Source organism: Arachis ipaensis, chromosome B4, assembly GCF_059453495.1.
Source record: "Arachis ipaensis isolate K30076 ecotype BB chromosome B4, ASM5945349v1, whole genome shotgun sequence".
Lineage (NCBI taxonomy): Eukaryota > Viridiplantae > Streptophyta > Magnoliopsida > Fabales > Fabaceae > Arachis > Arachis ipaensis.
Window position 1 is genome coordinate 101,392,327 of NC_142439.1, and position 12,886 is coordinate 101,405,212.

The window sequence follows — 12,886 nt, forward strand, 5'->3', positions numbered from 1 at the left end:
GTTGGTCATTCCATGAGAAATTTAGATGATTTCTCCATGAGGGATTATAGGTGTTTCCATAGGGATCACCCATGTAATTCACCTCTGCTATTGCAGGGTTCTCAGGATCATAAGCTTTTTCTTCAGAAGATGGCTCTATAGTACTGTTGGATGATTCCTTCAATCCATTCAGACTCTGAGAGATCATATTGACTTGCTGAGTCAATATTTTATTCTGAGCCAATATGGCATTCAGAGTATCAATTTCAAGAACCCCCTTCCTTTGAGGCGTCCCATTACTTACAGGATTCCTCTCAGAAGTGTACATGAACTGGTTATTAGCAACCATGTCAATGAGTTCTTGAGCTTCTGCAGGAATTTTCTTTAGGTGAATGGATCCACCTGCAGAGTGGTCCAATGACATCTTTGATAACTCAAATAGACCATCATAGAATATATCCAGGATGGTCCATTCTGAAAGCATGTCAGAAGGACACTTTTTGGTCAGTTCCTTGTATCTCTCCCAAGCTTCATAGAGGGATTCACCTTCTTTCTGTTTGAAGGTTTGAACATCCACTCTAAGCTTGCTAAGCTTTTGAGGAGGAAAGAACTTGGCTAAGAAAGCTGTGACCAGCTTATCCCAAGAGTTCAGGCTATCTTTAGGTTGAAAATCCAACCATATTCTAGCTCTGTCTCTTATAGCAAACGGGAAAAGCATAAGCTTATAGACCTCGGGATCAACCCCATTGGTCTTAACAGTATCACAGATTTGCAAGAATTCAGTTAAGAATTGAAAAGGATCTTCTAATGGAAGTCCATGAAACTTGCAATTTTGTTGCATCAGAGAAACTAATTGAGGTTTAAGCTCAAAATTGTTTGCTCCAATGGCAGGGATTGAGATGCTTCTTCCATGTAAATTAGAATTTGGTGCAGTAAAGTCACCAAGCATCTTCCTTGCATTATTATTATTTTCGGCCATGTCTCCTTCTTTTTCGAAATTTTCAGTCAGAGTTTCTCCAGAGAGTTGTGCTTTAACTTCCCTTAGCTTCCTCTTCAGAGTTCTTTCAGGTTCAGGATCAGCCTCAACAAGAATGTTCTTATCCTTGTTCCTGCTCATATGAAAAAAAAGAAGAAAACAGAAAAGAAAATATGGAATCCTCTATGTCACAGTATAGAGATTCCTTTATGTGAGTAGAAGAAGAAAAGAATAGAAGAAGAGAAATTCGAACACCAGGAGGAAGAGAGGGTTCGAATTTTTTAGATGAAGAGAAGTGTTAGTAAATAAATAAAATAGTTAGAAAGAGATGATGGGGAGAGAATTTTGAAAATTAAATAAATTAAAATAAAATTATTTTTGTTTTTAATTTGAAATTAAAGTTAAAATTCAAAAATAAGAAAAGAAATAAAATTAAAATTAAAAATAATTAGTTATTTAAAAAGGAATTTTGAAAAAGAGGAAGGTGATTTTCGAAAATTAGAGAGAGAATTAGTTAGGTAGTTTTGAAAAAGATATGATTGAAATAGTAAACTTTTAAAATCAAACAAAAAGTCAAGTAGTTAATTGAAAAAGATTTGAAAATCAATTTTTGAAAAGATAAGAAGTTAGAAAAGAAGTTAGAAAAGATTTTGAAATTGATTTTGAAAAAGATGTGATTGAAACTTATTTTGAAAAAAGAGTTGAAAAAGAAATTTTAAAAAGATTTGATTTTGAAAATTAAAGTTGATTACTTGACTAACAAGAAACAAAAAGATATGATTTAGAAATTTAAAGATTGAACCTTTCTTACTAGGCAAGTAACAAACTTAAAAATTTTTGAATCAATCACATTAATTGTTAGTAGAGATTTTGAAATTATGAAACAAAATAAGAAAAAGATTTTGAAAATCAAAATTTAAAATTTTCGAAAATATGAAGGAAAAAATGAAAAAGATTTGATTTTTGAAAAAGTTTTGAAAAAGATAGAATTTTTAAATTGAAAATTTGATTTGACTCATAAGAAACCACTAGATTTAAAAAATTTTTTAAAAAGTCAAGTCAAATATTCGAATTTTATGAGAAGAAAAGGGAAAGATATTTTTTTTTTATTTTTGAATTTTTAATGATGGAAGAGAAAAACGTGAAAAAGACTCAATGCATGAAAGTTTTGGATCAAAACAAATGATGCATGCAAGAACACTATGAATGTCAAGATGAACACCAGGAACACTTTGAATAGATGAACACCAAGAACTTATTTTTGAAAATTTTTAAGAAAACAAAAAACATGCAAGACACCAAACTTAGAAATTTTCAATAATTAGACACTAACAATTGAAAATGCATATGAAAAACAAGAAAATATGAAGATCAAACAAGAAGACTTACCAAGAACAACTTGAAGATCATGAAGAATGCAATGCATGAATTTTTGAAAAATGCAAGAAAGAGATAAACATGCAATTGACACCAAACTTATGACTTGACACTAGATTCAAGCAAGAAACACAAAATATTTTTGGTTTTTTTTTTATTTTATATGATTTTTTGGATTTTTCGAAAAATATTTTGAAAAGGAAAATAAGGATTTCAAAATTTTCAATAAGAATTCTAGGAATCTTGCAATGTTAGTCTAAAGTTCCAGTCCAGGAATTAGACATGGCTCACTAGCCAACCAAGCTTTCAGTGAAAGCTCCGGTCCAAAACACTAGACATGGCCAATGGCCAGCCAAGCTTCAGCAGATATTGCCTACCTCCCATGTATACAACAACTATGTGTGTAACTGCCAAATGGGTGTAGATCAACAAGCTCTTGTGATGATAAGTTGAAACCCCAGTCCAAAAGATTAGACATGGCTTACAGCCAGCCAGGATTCAACAAATCATCATGAAACACTAGAATTCATTCTTAAAAATTCCAAAGAAAAATATATTTTTGAAAATATTTATTTTTTTTAAATTAAGAATAATAAAAACAAAAAGCTTAAAATTAAAATAAATTTACCTAATCTGAGCAACAAGATGAACCGTCAGTTGTCCAAACTCGAACAATCCCTGGCAACGGCGCCAAAAACTTGGTGCACGAAATTGCGATCAGCAACAATGGCGCCAAAGAGTTGGTGCTCTCAAACGTGAATCACACTTTGTCACAACTTCGCACAACTAACCAGCAAGTGCACTGGGTCGTCCAAGTAATAAACCTTACGTGAGTAAGGGTAGATCCCACGGAGATTGTCGGCCTGAAGCAAGCTATAGTCACCTTGTAAATCTCAGTCAGGCGGATTCAAATGGTTATGGTGAATTGATAATAAAAACATAATTAAAATATAAACAAGGATAGAGATACTTATGTAATTCATTGGTGAGAATTTCAGATAAGCGTATAGAGATGCTTTCGTTCCTCCTGAACATCTGCTTTCCTGCTGTCTTCATCCAATCATTTCTAGTCCCTTCCATGGCAAGCTGTATGTTGGGCATCACCGTTGTCAATGGCTACATCCCGTCCTCTATGTGAAAATGGTCCAATGCGCTGTCACTGCATGGCTAATCATCTATCGGTTCTCGATCATACTGGAATAGGATTTACTATCCTTTTGCGTCTGTCACTATGCCCAGCACTCGCGAGTTTGAAGCTCGTCACAGCCATCCCTTCCCAGATCCTACTCGGAATACCACAGACAAGGTTTAGACTTTTCGGATCTCAGGAATGGCCATCCATGGGTTCTAACTTATACCACGGAGACTCTAATATCTCGGACTCGGTCCCCTGTATTAGATATCTAAGAGATACTCATTCTATCTCTTCTTCATGTAGAACGGAAGTGGTTGTCAGGCACGCGTTCATAGGTGAGAATGGTGATGAGCATCACATAATCATCACATTCATCATGTTCTTGGGTGCGAGTGAATATCTTAAAATAGGAATAAGCTTGAATTGAATAGAAAAACAATAGTACTTTGCATTAATTCATGAAGAACAGCAGAGCTCCACACCTTAATCTATGGTGTGTAGAAACTCTACCGTTGAAATTACATAAGTGATAATGGTCCAGGCATGGCCGAATGGCCAGCCCCCATAAAGGTCTAAGATAGCATAAAACTAATCAAAGATGATCCGAAGATGTAAATACAATAGTAAAAAGTCCTATTTATACTAAACTAGTTACTAGGGTTTTACAGAAATGAGTAAATGATGCAGAAATCCACTTCTGGGGCCCACTTGGTGTGTGCTTGGGCTGAGCATTGAGATTTACACGTGTAGAGGCTTCTCTTGGAGTTGAACACCAGTTTGTAACCTATTTCTGGCGTTTAACTCCACTTTGCAACATGTTTCTTGCGTTTAACTCTAGAATGCAACATGGAGCTGGCGTTGAACGCCAGTTTGCGTCATCTAAACTCGGGAAAAGTATGTACTATTATATATTTCTGGAAAGCCCTGGATGTCTACTTTCCAACACAATTGAGAGCGCACTATTTGGAGTTCTGTATCTCTAGAAAATTCACTTTGAGTGCAGGGAGGTCAGAATCCAACAGCATCTGCAGTCCTTCTTCAACCTCTGAATCTGATTTTTGCTCAAGTCCCTCAATTTCAGCCAGAAATTACCTGAAATCATAGAAAAACACACAAACTCATAGTAAAGTCTAGAAATGTGATTTTTATTTAAAAACTAATAAAAATATACTGAAACTAACTAAATCATACTGAAAACTATGTAAAAACATTGCCAAAAAGCGTATAAATTATCCGCTCTTCACCCTTGTTTTACCATAAAGTGAAAATTTTCAAAATTCAATACAAGGTTTGTACTGACACATCTATCTAATACTCTAGATAAACTATCCAAGCAAAGGCTAAATGAATCACCATAAACGCTAAAATCATCCATAAAAACCTCCATACAGTTCTCAATAAGGTCAGAGAAAAGACTCATCATGCACCTTTGGAAAGTAGCTGGTGCATTGCATAAGCCAAAGGGTATTCTCTTATAAGCATAAGTGCCAAAAGGACATGTAAAAGTAGTCTTTTCCTGATCTCCAGGAGCTATATGGATTTGAAAATAGCCTGTATAACTGTCTAAAAAACAATAATGGAATTTACCTGACAGGCGATCAAGCATCTGATCAATGAATGGCAAGGGGTAATGATCCTTGCGAGTGGCTTAGTTGACATGCCTATAGTCAATGCAAACTCTTCATGAATTCTGCACTCTAGTTGTCAGAAGCTCTCCATGCTCATTTCTTACTGTTGTGATTCCAGACTTCTTGGGCACCACTTGTACTGGACTGACCCATTCGCTATCTGAGATGGGGTAAATGATATCTGCTTCAAGTAGTCTGGTCACTTCTTTCTTGACAACTTCTTAGATGGTGGGATTCAGTCTTCTCTGAGGTTGACGGACGGGCTTTTCTCCCTCTTCTAGGAATATTCTGTGCTCACAAACTTGAGGGCTGATGCCTACTATATCCGCCAGGCTCCATCCAATCGCTTTCTTGTGTTTCCTCAGCACACTGAGTAGCCGTTCTTCTTGTTGAGAAGTGAGTTCCCTTGCAATGATAACTGGAAACTTCTGATTGTCCTCAAGGTAAGCATACTTGAGGTGTGGAGGGAGGGGCTTTAATTCCAATTTCTGCTCATGGCCAGGCTCTGGATCATCCGGAGCTGGTGATAATGGCAAAGTGCCCTCATTGTCCACTGAAAGTGTCCCCACACTTGGACCTTGTCCTGTATACTTCTCTTCTAATTCTTCCAGGTGAACTTCATCCACGGTTTCATCTATGATGTCACACTGGGAGATAGAATGATCATCCGGAGGGTGTTCCATAGCTCCATTTAGACTGAATTTCACTATTCTGCCATCTATTTCAAAAGAATAAGTTCCGGAAAATGTGTCCAGCTTGAACTTTGAAGTCTTCAGGAATGGTCTTCCAAGCAGGATTGATGATGGCCTTCCTGAGTCATTAGGGGGCATCTCCAGGATATAGAAGTCAATGGGAAATGTGAGTCCCTTAATGCTCATTAATACATCTTCAGCAATCCCAACCACTGTAATAATGCTTTTATCTGCTAACACAAAACGAGCTGCCGACCTTTTTAAGGGAGGGAGCCTCAAAGTATCATATATAGACAAAGGCATTATACTAACACATACTCCTAAATCACACATGCAGTCAGAAAATATCACACCACCAATAGTACAATTTACCATACATGGACCTGGATCACTACACTTTTCAGGTATACCTCCCATTAAAGTAGATATAGAACTACCTAAAGGAATAGTTTCTAATTCATTAATTTTGTCTTTATGTATACATAAATCTTTTAGAAACTTGGCGTATTTAGGTACCTGCTGAATAACATAAAAAAGGGGAACAGTTACCTCAACCTTTTTGAATATTTCTACCATTTTGGGATCAAGTTCCATCTGCTTCCTGGGCTTCTTTGTAATTTGTGGAAATGGAATAGGAAGGACGTTTTCTGCAGCGTCTGCATCCTTTGGTGCTTCCTTCTGTGGTTGGGCTTCTTCTTCTTCAACCATGTCTTGTATGTCCTCTTCTTCTTCAGCATGCTCTACTTCCACCACCTCTTCAGCTGAGGCGTGTTCTGATGGGATTGGCTCCTCTTGCAGTGTGGTTCCGGACCTTAGGGTGATGGCATTGATGCTACCCAATAATGGTTGAGAAGGAATTCCACTGGAGCTTGCATGTTGAGTGTTTGAAGTATTGGGTGATGCCAGTTGAGAGTTGAGAGCTTGTATAGCGGATGCTAGGCCATTAAGTGAACTTTCCATATTCCTTTGTCCTTGTGCAATGGATTGAAGTGCCTCGTCACTCGGAGAGGAATTAGATTGAGAGATCTGCGGAACTTGTTGTTGGTTGTGCCGTGCTCCTTGATATTGCCTCAGGTGAGGTGCTCTGTAAGGCTGGTTCTGGTTCTGCTGCCTGTTGTTGTTATTATTCCACTTCTGATATCCTTAATTGTCTCTGTGATGACATGTCACCATGTCATGTTTTTTTATGCTTATTCATACAAGAAATTGATGATTTGTGCTTGAATAATGAATGCTTTTGTACTTAAATGGTATATTTCTTTGATCTTTTGATTTTATAAATTTTGTAGGAAATAAGAAGAAAAAGAAGCAAAAAGCACAAAATAAGCTAAAAAAGGAGAAAAAAAGAGCTTTGGGACACACATTGAAGTTGGAGCACACTTTGGAGGCTTAGGCCACGCTTTTAAAAGCGTGGCCCATGACCAAATTAAAGGAAAGTGGCAATCAGCACACAAAGCTCCGCTCTTGCCAAGAGCGGAGCATTATCGTGATGCAAAGATGAACTTGGAAGCAAAATTTTCGCTAAGTTAAAATCTGGGCGCTCACAACATGACCATGCCTCCTTCAAAGGGCTATAACTTGAGATACAGATGTCCGATTGATGTGCTTTCAGTTGCGCTGGAAAGATGACATTTAGAACTTTCCAACGATGTATGGCAATCTATATTTGGCATGAAATTGAGGCACGAATGAAATGCATCTTTAAGGGCCAAAAACAAGCAAAAAAATCAGCCAATGCTTCCACCAAGGTTCGAAGCTGTAGCCTCACTCTAAAGCAAAGTAATGCTCTACATCATTATTGTGCTCCGCTCTCTTGGAGAGCATTGTCGTGCTCTCTTTAAGAAAAATTCAAAGGAAAATGTTTGCTAGTGAAGCCACAAGGACTTGAACACGGATACCTCACCAAGGAAGCAAGGATGCTGCGCTCTTGGTGAGAGCGGAGCGCTACTTTGATGCTTGGACCTTGTCACGCACCAAAATTGACATGGCCAGGGACACAAATTGAATGCTGCGCTCTTGTGGAGAGCAGAGAATTGCCCTGGGAGGTGTCCCACACCAAACCCAACTTGAACCAAGCTTGACCCATGCTCCAAACCAATTAAACCAAGGCTAACCAAACCCATCTCTCTTCAAATCCAAAGCAAGCAAAGCCCACATCATCACTCAATGGCACAAGAACAAGCTAGAATTAGGATTTTCATTTAATTTGTTTTTCATTTCAATTTCATTTTCACTTTGTAAAGCTTATATAAAGGCATCAATTCCATCTCATTTGGGGGGGTCAGCTCCATTAGAGAGCATAGAGGCTAGCTCCAATAGGGGGTTTTGCACTCTTTAGTTTTCATTTTTCTTTCTCTCTTAGTTTTCTTTTCTGGTTTGAAATTTTGGATTGAGATTGGAAGGAATTCTGTTTTCATTCTCCATCTGTAACTTCTCTTGTTATTTTTCTGCATAATTCAAGAAATTGTGATTTGAATCAAAGCTTTCATTTACTGCTTCCATCTGTCTTTATTCTTCAATCTGTTTGCTGTTGGATCAAGGAAGAGATTGAGATCTAGACTTGTTTTCTAGTCTCTTTGATTTCCTAAGATCTTCAATTTCATTTTGCAATCAAGTTGAATTTCATCTCTGATTAGCTTTCTCAAGCAATTTTGCTTTGCTGTTTTTTTACTGTTTCATTGAAATTTTTGAGTGCTCTTTGAGATTTCAAAATTGATTTAAGTCTTCTTGCTGATTTCTTTTTCTGCTACAATTTTCTTCTCTGCAATTTTTACTTTCTGCTCATATTGCTCCCAATTTACTTTCCTGCACGTGTGTTCCTCTGCACTTTACATTTGAGTCACTGTGATCTGAATTTACTTTTCATGCAATTTTAATCTCCTTGCAATTGTTCTAAGCTTTGATCTACTGCTTTCATTTAATTTCCCTGCTCTCACTCCTCTTTACATTTCAAGAAATTTACATTTCTTTTCATTTAAGATTTTGCTATTTTACATTTCTTGCACTTTAAGTTTTTGCACATTTACTTTCTGCAACTTTAATTTCTCTGCACTTTACATTCTGCTGCATCAATTATCACTCACCAATGTTAGCTTGACTAAACTAATCACCCACTAAAGTTGCTTGATCCATCAATCCCTGTGGGATCGACCTCACTCTAAGTGAGTTTTACTACTTGATGCGACCCGGTACACTTGCTGGTTAGATTTGTGTGTTTGGAAATCCGTTTTTCCACAAAAACACCATCAAGTTTTTGGCGCCATTGCCAGGGATTGATATAGATCAACAATGATTAAGTGGGTGAGAAGTCTAGATCAAACATTTTCTTTATTTTTGTTCTCTATTTTAAGTTGATAGCAAGGTGTTTGAGCTATTGCCTCACTAAGAAATTCTTTCTCTGTGACATGAATTTCAATTTTCATTGATGTTTACAAAATACAAATGGAGTACAACTCATCTTATGGTCAAACAAAATTTTATGGGATATTACCCACTATCATCAATCTCTAACGGTGGTTGGGAATATCACCAAGAGACTTCAAATTCTGGGCACTCCAATTCATGGAGCTATGCTTCAGAACCACAAGATGAGAAAGAGAATCATATGGGATACCAACCACCACCACAAAATGATTCATATCATTATCCTCATGGTGGATGGGAGTATCACCAAGGAATGAAAGAGAATGAACATTTTCCAGAGCCACAAAGTGACTCATACTGTTATGGCACGTACACAAATGATGGCTGGGAAGGGAAATGCAATGATTCACATTCTAATTATTCAAGGACATTATCACTTGATTGTGCTGCCAGAGCATACTTGGAAGAGTGTTCATCACTTGATTATGCCTCAACACAAAGTTTTCTCCAAGATCCATACAATTCACTCTACCAACTACAAAACTTATTCCACAATCCACAAGATTCATTCCATACCACTCAAAACAACTTCACCACAGCACCCACATATCCAGAAATTCATTCTCAGCCTTCATCCCTTGAGCTAGCATTTGAACAATACTTACAAACATCAATGGACTCTTGGAAAGAACAGGAAATCCTCCTCAAGAAGATGGATGGGCATTTAGAGCAAATAAGGAGAAACTTAAAACCATCAAACAGTGAGGATGAAGACCAATTTGTGGATGAGGAAGTGGAAAAACAAGAACCAAAGGTCCCTGTGTCAAGTGAAATTGTACTGAAGGATGAGGAACATGAGCTAAGGATTTTACATTCACAAGAACTAATTGAAGTGACAATAGAACACGAAGATTCCCTCCCAAAGGACTTGATGGAAAGTTGTGAAGAAGGAATGGAGGAGGACAATCAAGAGAAGTCACATTCAATTGAAGCAGAGAAGTGCATAGAGGAAGGGCTCATGGAACCACTAATTCAAGAGGCTCTGGATGAAGATAAAACTCCAACAATCAAACAACCACCAAGACTTGGATTCAAGAAAGTGAAGGCAATTAACAAAAGCACCGAGAAGAGGATTATGACCAAGCTACAAAGGACAATATTCATGAAGAAGAGAAGGTCAACTACAAGCAATCCTCCCCCTGATCCAGCAAGCAAGCTCAATCAAGCCATTAACAAAAGAAAGCTTGCTGAGGAGAGACCAAGACAGGGGGCAATAGCTGAATCTTCTCCTCCCTTGAGGTCATTCCTCTTAACAAACTAAAAGAAGAGGAAGAAAGTAAAGAACAACATGCCAACAGTAGGTAACGTTTCTCTTCTATGCTTTGTTTTCTTTCTTTACTTTGTTTAAATTCAATAAAATGGCATATGGTTACATTCTAAGTTTGGTGTTGCCCTGCAACAAATTGTTTTCAATGCTTTTGGATGATTGCATCAAATCAAAATTGAAAGTGTCACACTAAGATTCTAAGTTTGGTGTGCCACTTATTTTCTATGCAATTTATTCAAGCAACACTACTTGTTTGCATAATCATAATGCCTCTGCAATTTTTCTCTTTTGGTTTAACATTTTAGTTTCCTCTTTGTTTTATTCATTTACTTGTTTTTAATGCTGTCTTTTATTAACTGTGTTTGTTAATACATCACTAAGAGAGCTTTATTTATGACAAGATTCTTGGCTTGGTGATTGTATTTAACATACAACAGTTTTATTTAGTCTTATTTCAAATAAAATAGACATAGGATTGCATTCTAAGTTTGGTGTTGCTATGCAACAAAAATTTGCTTCCGATACTTGCATTAATTCCAAGTGAAAGAGTCACACTAAGTTTGGTGTGCCACTTATCTTTTATGCCATGTATCATGCACACCTTCTTATGTTTGCAATCCTAATGTCTCTGTCTCTTATGCCTTGATTATTATCTTTAATTTTGCTTGCTTAGAACACATGTACTACTAACTTTTCATTGTGTAAGACATTCATGATCCATCTTAGCCCCATAGCCATCGTTATAATTGTTACTTGAGGATGAGCAAGCATTCTGAGTTTGGCAAGGGAAAGAGGAAGAATAGAGGAAAAAGGGCAACAATAATGAAGATGAACTACAAGGTTGTAGAGTTCCTTTTCTTCTCATTTGTTTACAGCACTTAAATTGCATGATTGTCTTCATCTTTTCTGTTTGCATGTGTGTATGAATAAAGCATAGCTTGAATCTTGATTTGTAACATGTTGCTGTGGCATTATGACTACCAACTTGAGTTTTGTAAAGCTTAAAGCAGTAAAGTATCATGATCATAAACAAACAAGGCATTAAAGAAGATTTTAGCATGTGCATACAAGTATTGGAAAGCTAGTATGATTAATTGTTGCTCAATTGTATTGGATTTTATTTAATTGAAGTTTTCATCTAGGACATTTTGTGAAATCTTTTGAAAATCATGAAAACCTTGAAGAAGCAAATACAATTAAAGCAAGAAAAGAAAAAGGGAAAGAATGAGAAAGCTGAAGGCTCTGAGTACCAATGGAAATTTATTTGTTAAGTACTTGTGGTGTTTATGTATCAAGCCAAATGCTTGAAATCAAAACACTTAGAAGTCAAGGCTAGGCTCAAAGTGCAAAAGCACTCCCTCAAAGCTCAAGGTTCTGAGCATCAATGATTAGAGAGTCAAGAAAAGAAACAAATGAGCTTAATGAAGTCCTCTAATTAAATGCTTGTGGTGCTTATGTATCAAGTGGTAATACTTGAAAACAAAGCATTTAGAAGTCGTAGCTTTGTTATCAAATCATAGGGCAAAGCACCCAAAAGGAGAAGCTAATAAGAAAATCAAAAGCTTGTTTCAAGGAAGAAATATAAGAGAAAGATTTCATAAATTGAGCTAGATAGAAGCATCAATCATTTACATCTCTTTTGTGATTGTAGCATGCTTAGAAAACTAGCTTACCATGAATATTGAGTTGCAATTCTTCTTACCATTGATTGTCAATCTTTATTGCATGATTCTTTTCTTGCTTGGGGACAAGCAAGGTTTAAGTTTGGTGTTGTGATGACATGTCACCATGTCATATTTTTTTATCCTTATTCATACAAGAAATTGATGATTTGTGCTTGAATAATGAATACTTTTGTACTTAAATGGTATATTTTCTTGACCTTTTGATTTTATAAATTTTGTAGGAAATAAGAAGAAAAAGAAGCAAAAAGCACAAAATAAGCTAAAAAGGAGAAAAAAGAGCTTTGGGACACACATTGAAGTTGGAGCATACTTTGGAGGCTTAGGCCACGCTTTTAAAAGCATGGCCCATGACCAAATTAAAGGAAAGTGGCAATCAGCACACAAAGCTTCGCTCTTGCCAAGAGCGGAGCATTATCGTAATGCAAAGATGAACTTGGAAGCAAAATTTTCGCTAAGTTAAAATCTGGGCGCTCACAGCATGACCATGCCTCCTTCAAAGGGCTATAACTTGAGATACAGAGGTCCGATTGATGTGCTTTCAGTTGCGTTGGAAAGATGACATTCAGAGCTTTCCAACGATGATGGCAATTTATATTTGGCATGAAATTGAGGCACGAATGAAATGCATCTTTAAAGGCCAAAAACAAGCAAAAAAATCAGCCAATGCTTCCACCAAGGTTCGAAGTTGTAGCCTCACTCCAAAGCAAAGTAACGCTCTACATCA

The 12,886-nt window shown here is 36.8% G+C and overlaps 1 non-coding gene across 1 annotated transcript; it reads left to right on the forward strand.

Annotated features, from left to right (window-relative positions):
- Positions 1 to 457: 457 nt before the first annotated feature.
- On the forward strand, positions 458 to 565 carry LOC148568590 (small nucleolar RNA R71). The gene has a single exon (XR_015881823.1). It is a non-coding gene; the product is annotated as a small nucleolar RNA R71 (small nucleolar RNA).
- The last annotated feature ends 12,321 nt before the right edge of the window (positions 566 to 12,886 follow it).